The following is a 12,093-nucleotide window of genomic DNA, read 5'->3' on the forward strand; positions in this document are numbered from 1 at the left end:
TTAATCAAGTATGTTTTCTTCTTTTTTTCTTTTTCTTTCCTTCTCTCCCTCCTTCCTTCTCTCCTTCCCTCCCTCCCTCTCGCTCTCCCTCTCTCTCTCTGTCTCTCTTTCTTTCTTCCTTCCTTCTTTTTTTTTGATTCAGTCTCGCCTTGTTGCCCAGGCTGGAGTGCAGTGGTACTCACTCTTCACTCCTCTCACTTCAACCTCATGAGTAGCTGGCACCATGGACGTGTACCACCACATCTGGGAAATTTTTGTATTTTTTGTAGAGAGGGGGTTTTGCCGTGTTATTCAGGCTGCTCTCGAACTCCTGAACTCAAGCAATTCACTCATACTCGCCAGCCAAAGCACTGGGGTTACAGGTGTGAGCCACCATGCCTAGCTTTGTTTTCTTATTTCCATGATTGTGTTAGTTATATAGTTTTTGGCTATCCTTTTAGCGGTTATTCCTGAGATTACACATGCATCTTTGATAAATGATAGTAAATGGACAGTTATTACTTTGATCACTTTTATCATTTCTACTGATAAGTTATCTATGTATTATTGTTACTCATTTGAAAATAATGTGGGTTTTTCTCTGGCTGCCTTAAGCGTTTCTCTTGGTTTGGGATTTTTGGCAGTTTGGGTATGGTATGCTTGAGTATACATTTATCCTGCTTAGGGCTGTCTGAAAATCTGTAGCTTGATGTCACTTGTCAGTCTTAGAAAATTCTCAGCCAGTAATTTTCAAATATTGTTTGTGCCACATTTTTTTCTCTCCTTTTCCTGTGGGACTCCAAATATATTAGATCTTTTCATCGTCCCATATGTTTCTTACACTCTTTTCTATATTTCCATCTCTTAAAAATATTCTCTCTTGTTATAATCTGGGTATTGTCTTCTAATCTATCATTCCAACCTCTTCCTTCTTTCAGTGGTGTTTAATCTCTTGTTAAATACAACTTACTAATTTTAGTTATATATTTTTAGTTTTAGAATTGTAATTTGGTTCTTTTTATAGATCTCGAGCTGGTTTTTTTGCCAAAATTTCCCATTTCTGATCTATTTCCTTATATTTATCAGTTATTTTAAAATCTGTGTCTGAAAACACCAATATTTGGTTCAGCTGTGAATCTGTTTCTATAATCTGTTTTTTATTTTGGTTCTCAGTTATTTCATTTTATGTCCTAAATGTCTAGTTAGTTCTTATTAAATATCACCCATTGTTATGAAAAATTGTAGTCTCTGGATGATGTTGTCTTTTTCCAGTTAAGGTTTACTTAGTCAATTAGGGTAGGGGCAGGTCACCTGTATCTGAAGCTCGGTTCTATTCTCTGAGAAGGTTCATAAATTCCCTACTTGCTTTTATTCTTTGGCTTTAGTACTTCATGTGTCCCAAATTAAAGCCTGAAATGTTTAGCAGATCTACTCCTTGGTGGTCTTCAAGTCTCCCTAGCACTATAAGAGTGCTAAAACACTCTTTTTAAAATTTCTAGCCTCATAGGCACTTTTTGGTTAGGTTTCTCAGCCCCTCAGTTGCTGATTACAGATCACAAATGGCTTGAGAGAAATTGGCATTGAATATTGGGTTCACTATTTGATCTCTTCTCTCCAGGATCTCATCTCCTCATATCCTTGATGCCTTGGTAGCTTTGAACTTCTATTTGTCTCCTCAGCCACATGAGACTGTCTAAAACTGTGCTTGGCCTTACAGCATCTTAGCTAATGTCTGATGCTTATCTTTTCAGTCTGAGCTGCTATATATGATTCAGTGAATACACGAAGGGAAGAGCAATCATGAATGGAGGGCACTTCTCAATTCATTTCTCTTCTTTTTGGAAATTTGGCTCATATGTCCTGGCTGCTTTGGTAGATCTTCAATAATTGTAAAAACTTTTTTTTTTTTGGCTGGGCACAGTGGCTCACGCCTATAATTCCAGCACTTTGGGAGACCAAGGTGGTTGGATCATGAGGTCAGGAGATTGAGACCATCCTGGCCAACATGGTGAAACCCCGTCTCTATTAAAAATACAAAAATTAGCCAGGCATGGTGGCACACGCCTGTAGTCTCAGCCACTTGGGAGGCTGAGGCAGGAGAATTGCTTGAACCCAGGAGGTGGAGGATGCAGTGAGCCAAGATCACCACTGCACTCCAGCCAGGCGACAAAGCAAGCATGAGAATCTGTCTGATACAAGCCAGTCTATCACAGACAAGAAAGGAAATCTTGTAACCTGCTTTTATGAAGGAGTTTGTGACTTTGTGTTAGACCTGGAGATTAAGGAGAAAAAGAATAAAAAAAAAACATGAGGGAGAAGCGTTAAGAAAAGATTAAGTTGCTTGACATCCAAGAGGCTTGGCATTGCTGCAGTTTACCTTGTTCCTCAGATTAGTAATTACATTTTGGTCTTGCCACTGGGTTGGAAGGAACCTGGAAGGTGTTTTCAGATATCAGAAGGACTCTACTGTGGCTTTGGCAATAATGGAGGAAGGGTACAAGGGTACAAGGGAACAAGGGCCGATGGTATAAATAGAAACTGAAACAAATTTTGGCTTGATCAAAAGGAAGTATTTTTAACAAAGATGGGTTAGAATGGGGATCAATGTGAAATAATGCATTTCTTATTCATAAGGCATTCAAAGATTGGCTACCTGGGGTGAAGCCAATTGGCCAATAGCTCTATGGCTATTCAGAATTTAGACAGCAATTGTAAGGGTCCCATACCTGAGAGAACATGAGGGGTCTTAAGGCCAGACTCTCAAATGCCAAGTGCAAGGCAAAACAGCACTAAGCTTTGAATCAGAGAGACTTAGAGTTTGATTTTGGCTTTTCCGTGGGCAAGTAGCCTAACTTTTCTGAGCCTTAAATAGAGGAGATTAGAATATTGAATGTGGGATGGACTAGATGGCTTAGTATATACTTGATCATAGTAGGTTAGGAGCTCAATAAATATTTTCTTTTCTTTTCCTTTTTAAGAGACAGGGTCTTTCTTTGTCACCCAGTCTGGAGTGCAGTGGCACGATCATAGCTTACTGCAGCGTGGAACTCCTGGGCTCAAGTGATCCTCCCATCTCAGTCTTCCAAAGTGCTGGGATTATGGGCATCAGCCACCATGCCTGGCAGGAGCTCAATAAATGTTGAGCAAACATGTGATCTACGGAGTCCCATCTAATGCCAGGATTCCATTATTTTATAAGTGAGGAAGCCAGTGTAGTGTGATGGTGTGGTATAAAGCACACAGGGCTGGGATGCTATGTTTCCAGAGTAGATTAGGAGGAGGAACAGAGAATACCATCTTTTCCATTTCCTCCTCTCACAATCCCATGCTTCAGCCAACTCTACGCGTCCTTGTTAAACTTACATGTTAAGCTGAGCTCCAACACAGAGCATAAGAGCCTAGAAGAAGTGGGGATGAATGAAGACAACAGGAGTTTTTTCTATAGTTGTGGGTATCCCTGTTTCATGTCCTCTAAGGGGCTGCAGATGTGGTTTTGCAGAGCCTGGCATCTTGCCCTGCTGAGGCAGTCCCAGCCTGCCCTGGGAAAGGTGCCAGCTAGGAGGTCGTGTCCTGGCCGGTCCCTGCCTCCCTCCTCTCTGCGGCATTTCCTCAGCCGGGGCTGGTGCTGCCTCTCCCGCCATCACTGCAGACTGAAATAGACTAATCAGTGCCCCTCACCTGGGCAGCTCAAGGCAGGCACCCTTCCCCCATTCCCATCCCCAAGCAGTGCTAAGAGTACTGCTCCCACCAGCTGAATCCTGCAAATGGTGCTACTAAATATTTCATTCGGGCTTAACAACTCAATCTGCCTGCCATTATCCTGAGGGCCCCCACAGCCCCCAGCCCCTTTCTGATTAACAAAGTAGCCGGCCAGGAAGATCTGCCGAAGCCATCATTGAAGGCTGTGTTAGCTGCTGCTCAGGGCGGGCTTGGGCAGAGGCGCAGCATTAAGCAGGAAGCATCGATTGCCGCATTAGCTGGCTTTTTACATTCCCAGGCAGACAATGCAAGTACCTTCAATTATCTTCAAAGCAACTGAAGGGAAGGAAATTGGTCTTAGATGTGGTAAATAGACTCCACAAAGTTCGCTGAAGCATGCAAAGATGTGCACACCAGAGACAGAGAGGCCTATCTGCCAATCCTGCTCCATGGCTGTTCAGAATTCAGACAGCCATTGCAGGGGTCCCATGCCTAAGAGAACATGAGGGGTCTGAAGGCCAGGCTCTCAAATGCCAAGGACAGTGCAAAACACCACTAAGCTTGGAATCAGAGAGACTTAGATTTTGATTTTGGCTCTACTGATGTGTGACCTTGGGCAAGTAGCCTAACCTCTCTGAACCTCATTTTCCTTATTAGTGATATGGGACTAGTAATATCTACCTTAGAAAGGAGCAATCCTGATTTCAGGGCTCTGTCCTCTTAGACTGGGCCCTGCTTTATGTCCTCAAGCATCTTGTGCTGATCTCTGTCCCAGGGCATAGCACACTGTTGTGGTTGTTGGTTTTCACATCTGTTCTTCCTATTGGACTAGCAGTTGTTCGTTCCTTTTTTAGGGAGAGGCCACGGCCCCATGAAGGAGCTGGTAAAAGCCATGGACCTTCTCCCTGTAAACAAGCATATAAAGATATAATTTGCCTATAGTTTCCAGGAACTCATAGGAGCTGGGCTAGAATCCCTGTGTCAGTGTTCACGCAGTGCATGGCACATACATCACAATCAGAATATGCTTGTTGGCTGCTTGCATAACTTCAAAGATGCTTTCTTGCTCTGTGACTTTGGAATTCAATTCTATCCCAAAAAGAATTTGGTGAGCACTTACTGTGTTGAGGGTCCTCGACCGGGTCCTGTGGAGAATATGAGAACATGGGTCCTGCCCACGTGATGGAAAATGAGACACAGACACATATAGGACATGTTTGTCAATGACTCAAGGGGTTAAGATTCAGCCATTTGAAAGCTCCCTTACATGAAACAATTCCTGAGAAAGGATTTCATCACTTTCCCTTCCAGCCCTGATCTTGAAGATCCTAGAGGGTAGGCTGTTGGGACTGATTGTGGGAGACAAGGCAAGACTGTGTTTGGGACAGAGGTGTGTGGTAGGTATGGTAGGTGGGTAAAAGAGTGCAGTGTGATGAGAAGGCCATTAGCACATGTGGTCCAGAAGCACTGGCACCATCCTTGGTGCTAGGGCAGAGAGTTGAGGGCCCAGCAGCCAGCACCTGCTTGCCTTTGTCCGGTACCCCCTGCTGAGTTAATCTATTCAGCAAGGACATTATTATGCACAGACAATTTACATAACTCTACCAAGCCTCTGATTGCAGGGTGCACAAGTGCCTGTTGGGGAAAGCTGCCAAGAGAGCATCCCTTTGTCCTTTTCAGACCATGGAGGGGGTGTGGCCTGGGGGGCTGGGCCCAGAATCCAGGATCTAGCAGAGCTGGCCAGGCCCCTTAGAGCCAGCTCTCCCAGGTGGAATCTGTGAGAGTGAATTGGGACTCCCCAGAGGCTTGTTTCAGGGGAGTTAGCCTATTCCCACCCCATAGCCTGTTGCATCTTCTCTGCCCTTAACGACTTAATTTTAAAAAGATAAAACTCCTTGCCGATATTCTTAAGGAGTTAAATAAGTACCAGCAATGGCCCCTGTTGGGGCTGTTTGGATTCGAAAAGAAAATACTGAGATGTAAAGATATCAATATTTAATTGTCTCTTGAAGCTTGCATTTTCAAGCAAGCAGCAGGGAGCCGGGAGTCCCTTTTAAATGTGTGTGTGTGTGTGTGTGTGTGTGCACGTGCGCGTGCATGCACTCACATACATATGTGCATATGCATGCATGCATGTGTGTGTGTGTGTTTAATTGAGGAGAAAGCTTCAGGAGCTTTGTGCATGTTCACTGCTCTTTTCCTATTTAATTTTGCTCCCCACCACCTCCAGAGATAATAACAGAGGATGAATTCTGCTTTTGATTAATTCAACAAACAGGTACAGAACACCTGTGTGGATCCTCCTCACCCTTAAGGCATTTGCAGTCCAGTAGGGGGTTATTTTCTTTACACAAATTGCCATGCTACCCATTAGACAGACTGGAATAAATTCTACAAAGGTAGAAGAAGTTTGTGGAACTGCATCATAGAGTGGCTAATATGCCCTCAGAAGCTGGGTTGCTGGAGAGGCTCGCTCAGCCAGAGCCCATCTCTCCCATGTGCCTCGCGTAGTTCCTGGAACACGACAGATGCTCAATAAATCTGTGTTGAATGGTTGTTGGATTTCTTAAGCATTCCCTCTAGCTTTGTGGTCATTTCTGCCCATACCGTCTCCCCCAAGTGCTTGGCAGTTTCCCAGGAAAAGATACATACATTCCAGAGGAAGAAAACAGACCCAAGTAGTTAATGGGGCCCTGAGAAAGGCTGAAAGGGCTACAAGGGACAGAGCCCAGAGAAGAGTCATTTGCCCTGCTTCACACAGCACTATTAATGGGATTCCGGTTAACCCTGGGAGGAGGCTCTTGGTCTGTTGATGAGGGGAGTTTGTGAAATGCCCACCCTGGGAGCCTTTCAGGGAAAGAGATACATGAGATTCACAGGGGCAAGGACAAGAGGACCTCCTCATTTCCTTCCAACATGGGGCCATTCTCTAAGCCCCTGTCTTAGTTTGTTTGTGCTGCTGTAACAAAATACCACTGACTGGGTAATTTATACATAATAGAAATTTATTTCTCACAGTGCCAGAGGCTGGAAAATTCAAGATCAAAGCACTGGTAGGTTTGGTGTCTAGTGAGGGCCCCATCTCTCTGCTTCCAAGATGATGGCTTGTGGCTGCATCCTCCAGAGGGGACAAACATTGTGTCCTCACATGGCTAAAGGGATGGAAAAGGGGTGAACCCATTCCCTTCAGCCCTTTTATAAGTAAGGGCTCTCATACCATCCTTGAGTGCTCTGCCCTCATGACTTAATTGCCCCCTAAAGGCCCCACCTCTTGATACTGTCACATTGGTGAGTAAGTTTCAACACATAAATTTCGGGGGACATTCAGATGATAGCAGCCCTCAGCTTATAGGCACTGGAAAAGGCCTTGGAGAGAGGCCTTCCAATTGGATAGAATTTGCATGTGGTATCAGTGGAGAATAAAGTGATGTGAGTAATAAAAACAGAAAAACTTAACAATTGGCCAGCCGTAACTTTACTGAGTTTGGTTGCTGATCAGTTTTTTTCCCTTGGAGGATTCCAGAGACCCCACGGAGACACCAGGCAGCCCTCAGTTAGAAGAAAAGAGTATAGTACCACCCTGTAGCTGAGTGTGGATTGCATATATGAGATAATATAAAGTAAAATATCAAGTAAAAAGCAATCTGGATGCACCCTCCCCTCACCCTCTGGGCGGAAATCTCCTCTCATGCCCAGAAGAAGGAAGCAACTAGAGTTTTGGAGAAAGCAAGAGGCTCTCAGAGAATCTCTGACTCCTTTAGCTGTGAGGATTGAGAATCACCCATCTCCAGGGAGCACCACATGTACTATGAGGAGAGCAAGTCCTGCAGCTGGGCTCCAAAAGGCTGTAATCACATAGGGCTGAACAGGGCTCCCTGGAGTTGGCCGGCATGGAGGCCCTGGGTGTAGGGTTGAAGGACTGGCCAAGAAGCCATTAAAACCATTCCACGTGCTTTAGGGCAAATCAGCACCCAGACCATTCCTGTCTCTAACCACCAAGATTTTACAGCTTTCCTCAATGGCTTTGATGCTTCATCTTGCAGTGACTCCTGCTTAAATAAAGCCTGTTGCTTTAATAAATGAAAGACTCTAGTTCAATCTGCACATGGATGGGGAGTTGCCACTCAGTATCTTTATGTCAGGGCTTCTCAATTCTCAATCTCTAGTGGGTCACAAACCTCCTAGAGAATTTGTTAAAAGCTATGGACCCTCTTCTTCAAAGTGCACATATATACATATATGTACAATTTGGCATATAGCTTCAGGGCATTTATGGACCTCATGGAACCCACCAATAGATCCCGTTAATAATATACCTCCTTCAGAATAACATTTTTGGGATTTTAGGGCAATATAATGATGTTGAATAGCAGTTCGCAGTTTGCAAATCACTTTCATAGTGCCTTCTGTTAGTTAATCTTCATAATAACCCTGTTAAGATAGGAATTATTATATTATTATCTTTATTTACAGATAAAGAAAACAAGCCTCAAAGGAATTATATCAGTTTCCCACAGCTAGTAACAGAAGAAGTAAAAATTGGAATCAGGCCCTCTGCTTGCATTCCCGTGAACTTTCACCTGGCCATGCTTGTGCCTTCTCTTTGAGTTTTTTCTTTTCTTTTTTTGAGACAGAGTCTCTGTTGCCCAGGCTGGAGTGCAGTGATGGGATCTTGACTGACTGCAACCTCCACCTCCCAGGTTCAAGTGACTCTCCTGCCTCAGCCTCCCGAGTAGCTGGGATTACAGGCATGCACCACCAAGCCCAGCTAATTTTTTGTATTTTTAGTAGAGACGAGGTTTCACCATGTTGGCCAGGCTGGTCTAGAGTTCCTGACCTCAGGTGATCCACCTGTCTCGGCCTCTCAAAATGCGGGGATTGCAGGAGTGAGCCACCGCACCCGACCTCTTTGATTTTTTTTCTAACATTGGTTCCTGTGACATCTCTTCTTGGTTTGTGGGTACATGATGGTTTGGGATCTGGGGTTCAGGAGACAGACTGGTCTTCAGGAGTCCAGGCTGTTTTCTGAGTTAGTGATTGTGGTTGATATCCCTCAAACACATCTGTGACTCCTTGTGATGTTAGGGAGAAGCATGGCAGTCCTAGGATTCTAGGACTGGAGGTGACTCATAAGTGGGTTAGTCAATTCTATTTCCTAGACCTCCAAATCTGTAGGGAGGAAAGCATCTGTTCCATCTCCACACCTGCTGCATCTGAGTGGCAAATGTAGCTATACCCCTAAAGAACTTGTCAAGCTTTCTTTGAAAATAAACAGTTCTCCTTGCCTGAATTTCTTAAATCTGTGGCTTGGCAGACAGTGGTGACATTAGAACAATTTTCTCTTTAATTCTTTTCCATATACTTCCAAAGGAATTTTTATATTAATAATATCATTTGCTCAATTCACTTCTAATGAATATGGATTAATTTTCTGCATTATAGCTATTGATCTTAGGCCATTGATCTCAGTAAGGGAGAATTGCGGCTCATAAATCCCTCTGTTCTGACTGAGGGCTCCCTGGGGGCACAGATGGAGAGGTGTAAGTAGCAAGAGATGGGAAAGCTAGAGTGGGTTGGCTCTAGAGGGATGAGGCTGGGGAAATTATTGTGAGGGGTGGAGAGAGAGAAGAAGACCCTCTTGGTCACATTAGGCTCTGTCCAGGTCATCCTACTTGCTATTCTCCATCCATGCCCCAGGATTTCCCATCCCTTTGCTTAGTCTGTGCTTCCCTTCCTATGCCTATAGCCCTTCCTCTTCCTGTCTGACTTGTTCAAACTCTACCGCATTTCCAAACCCAGATCAAATGCCATGCTTTCATGAAGCTTTTTTTGGTTCTCTCCCCCATCTATTGCTAATCGGAATTTCTCATTTTTTTTTATATTCCTCTAGTGCTTTATCTCTTAGGACGCTTAACACTTTCTGCTATGTCCACATCTTTTTTTTTCTTTTATGAGATGGAGACTTGCTTTGTTGCCCAGGCTGGAGTTCAATGATGTGATCTTGGCTCACTGCAACCTCTGCCTCCTGGGTTTAAGTGATTCTCATGCCTCAGCCTCCCAAGTACCTGGGATTACAGGTGTGTGCAACCACACCCAGCTAATTTTTGTATTTTTACTAGACACAGGGTTTCACCATGTTTGCCAGGCTGCTCTTGAACTCCCAACCTCAAGTGATCTGCATGCCTCAGCCTCCCAAATTGCTGGGATTACAGGCATGAGCCACTGTGCCTAGCCTATGTCCACACCTTAATTTCTGACTATAAACCTCATGAGGGCAAGCATACTGCCTATCTCTTTTAATACTATGAGCCCAACATCTAGTACAGACAGACTCATTGAAATACTTGTTTAATGGATGAAGAGTTTGGGACATAGGGATCAGGAAGTAAACTCTCCCTTCTGTTCCATAATTGGCTTTTCTTAAGTTTCACCATTCCCTGTTAAGTAATGAAGTGGTGTAGATTAATGGAAAGATTGTTCTACGAGACATTCTCATTCCCATTAGATTTGCAGTATCAAGTTGCCAGTCAAGTTGCTCTCAAATGAAGAGAACATATCCTTCTGCTAAAAAGAGAAGGGTCTGAACAGTGTTTGCCCTCTGTCCATTTTGCTCTGTAGTTATTGAATGGATGCATTCACTTATTAATGAGAGCACACTATTCTCACTAAGGCCCATCTCCCATTTCTCCTCTTCTAAACTTCTTTCTTTCCTATCAGTCTCTCTCTTATAGCCTCCTCTCACATCAGCCTCTACTCTTCCCTTTCTCAATCTTCCACCTCCTTGGCCAGGTTTCTTCCATCCACTACTGGTAACTTACAAAATGCAACGGTGGTAGTGGTGATCATGATGATGGGGATGGAGGGTGTCTCTTCTGGTGGCAAAAAGGTACAAGCTTTGCCCTGAGAGTAGCACTGACAGGGTAAGGAGAGGAAGAAAGAGTTGCATAGCTTTGGGGACATATTTTCCTTAACAGGAATGTTAGAATGGGGAGGGGATATTTTGGGCTGGAAGAACGTTCCAATATGACTTCCAGTTGTAGCTCCTGAAGTACTGCTGTTTTCATATGAGTCTCCAGCTGAAACTCTTTCTGGAAGTCTATCCTCTCAGCAGCAGAAAGTCAAACTCTTGGTGATCCATTCAAGGCCTGGCCCAACTTACGTCTCCAGCTGCATCCCTTATTACTCAACGTTGATCTAAAGAGATGGTCCTGTCATGATTCCTAGAAGAGGTAGGTCACATAGATGCAGACACCACATGGTGTATGCGGAGCTGCAGGCTGTTCCAATGTTGCTAGAGCATAACATATGAGATGGGGAGTGCTGTACTCAGAGTTGGATAAGATTTTGTGGAGAAGGAAGTGTGAAGGCCAGATTCAAAGGTAAGGCTTCCACTTTTGTCTCACTGCCTCATCATACAGTTCCCTTTTAAGAGACATATTAGCCAGGGTCTAATCAGGAGACAGAGACTATGCCAGGTATCATGGGCATTTTAAACATAGGGAATTCACACAAAAGACTTTTAAATAGCCAAGAATAATTGCTTACTAACTGAAAAGGCAAAAGATAACACAAGGGTATCAGGGACTTAGCAACTTCAGGAAGCAGCTACCGTCCCTAGAACTGGGGGCCACACAGAGCTGAGAGTTCAACCTTTGAGAAGGGGGAACTGCTTGGTTGGAGCTAATGTCTCTGAGCTTGCAGAAGGGGCCCCATAGAGCTGAGACTCAAACCTTCTAAGGAAGTGGTCTACAACTGATGGCTCTGAGGAGGCACAGAGAGTCCATGTAGAGTCCTTGCTGGAAAAACTTCAAACTGTATTCAACTGCTGCTATGAAACAAATTGCCATCACCGGGCAAATAAGTCTGACAGAAACAAGGCTCCAAGAGGAAGGACCAAATTCCCTACTCGTCTTCCAGCTCTTCAGTCTTCCTCCAGCAGCCTTGATTGACAGAGCCTCAATTGATACGGGTCAGTAGCCAAGTAGAAGCCCCAGCATCACAAAGCAGGATTTAGGAGGATGAGTTCAAATTGAAAAGACAATTGTGTGACAGGTTACCCCTTTGGATACTCAATATTTATATAGTCCTTTTTTTGAACTTCTTACAACCATTAAAACCATCTTGTTCTTTTATCTTACAAGATGCAACCTTCCACTGTACAAAGAAAGACATTCTCATTCTTTCCTTCAAAATGAGGAGTTGCAATGGTTCAACAGTCATTGGATTCATTTTTGGGAGACAGTCACGCTATCTACTACTAGGTTATGTTAATTCTCTCCTCAAAGGTAGTCACAGTTCCATCACCTGAATATTGTTTTTCCTTCAAGAGTAAATTGCAAAGTTAATCTCTAACAATGTGTATGGTATAACATAATAAGAGAAGAAAGACAGAAAATAAAATAATACATACACACA

This window comes from Nomascus leucogenys, chromosome 15 (genome assembly GCF_006542625.1).
Source record: "Nomascus leucogenys isolate Asia chromosome 15, Asia_NLE_v1, whole genome shotgun sequence".
In the NCBI taxonomy this organism is placed as follows: Eukaryota; Metazoa; Chordata; class Mammalia; order Primates; family Hylobatidae; genus Nomascus; species Nomascus leucogenys.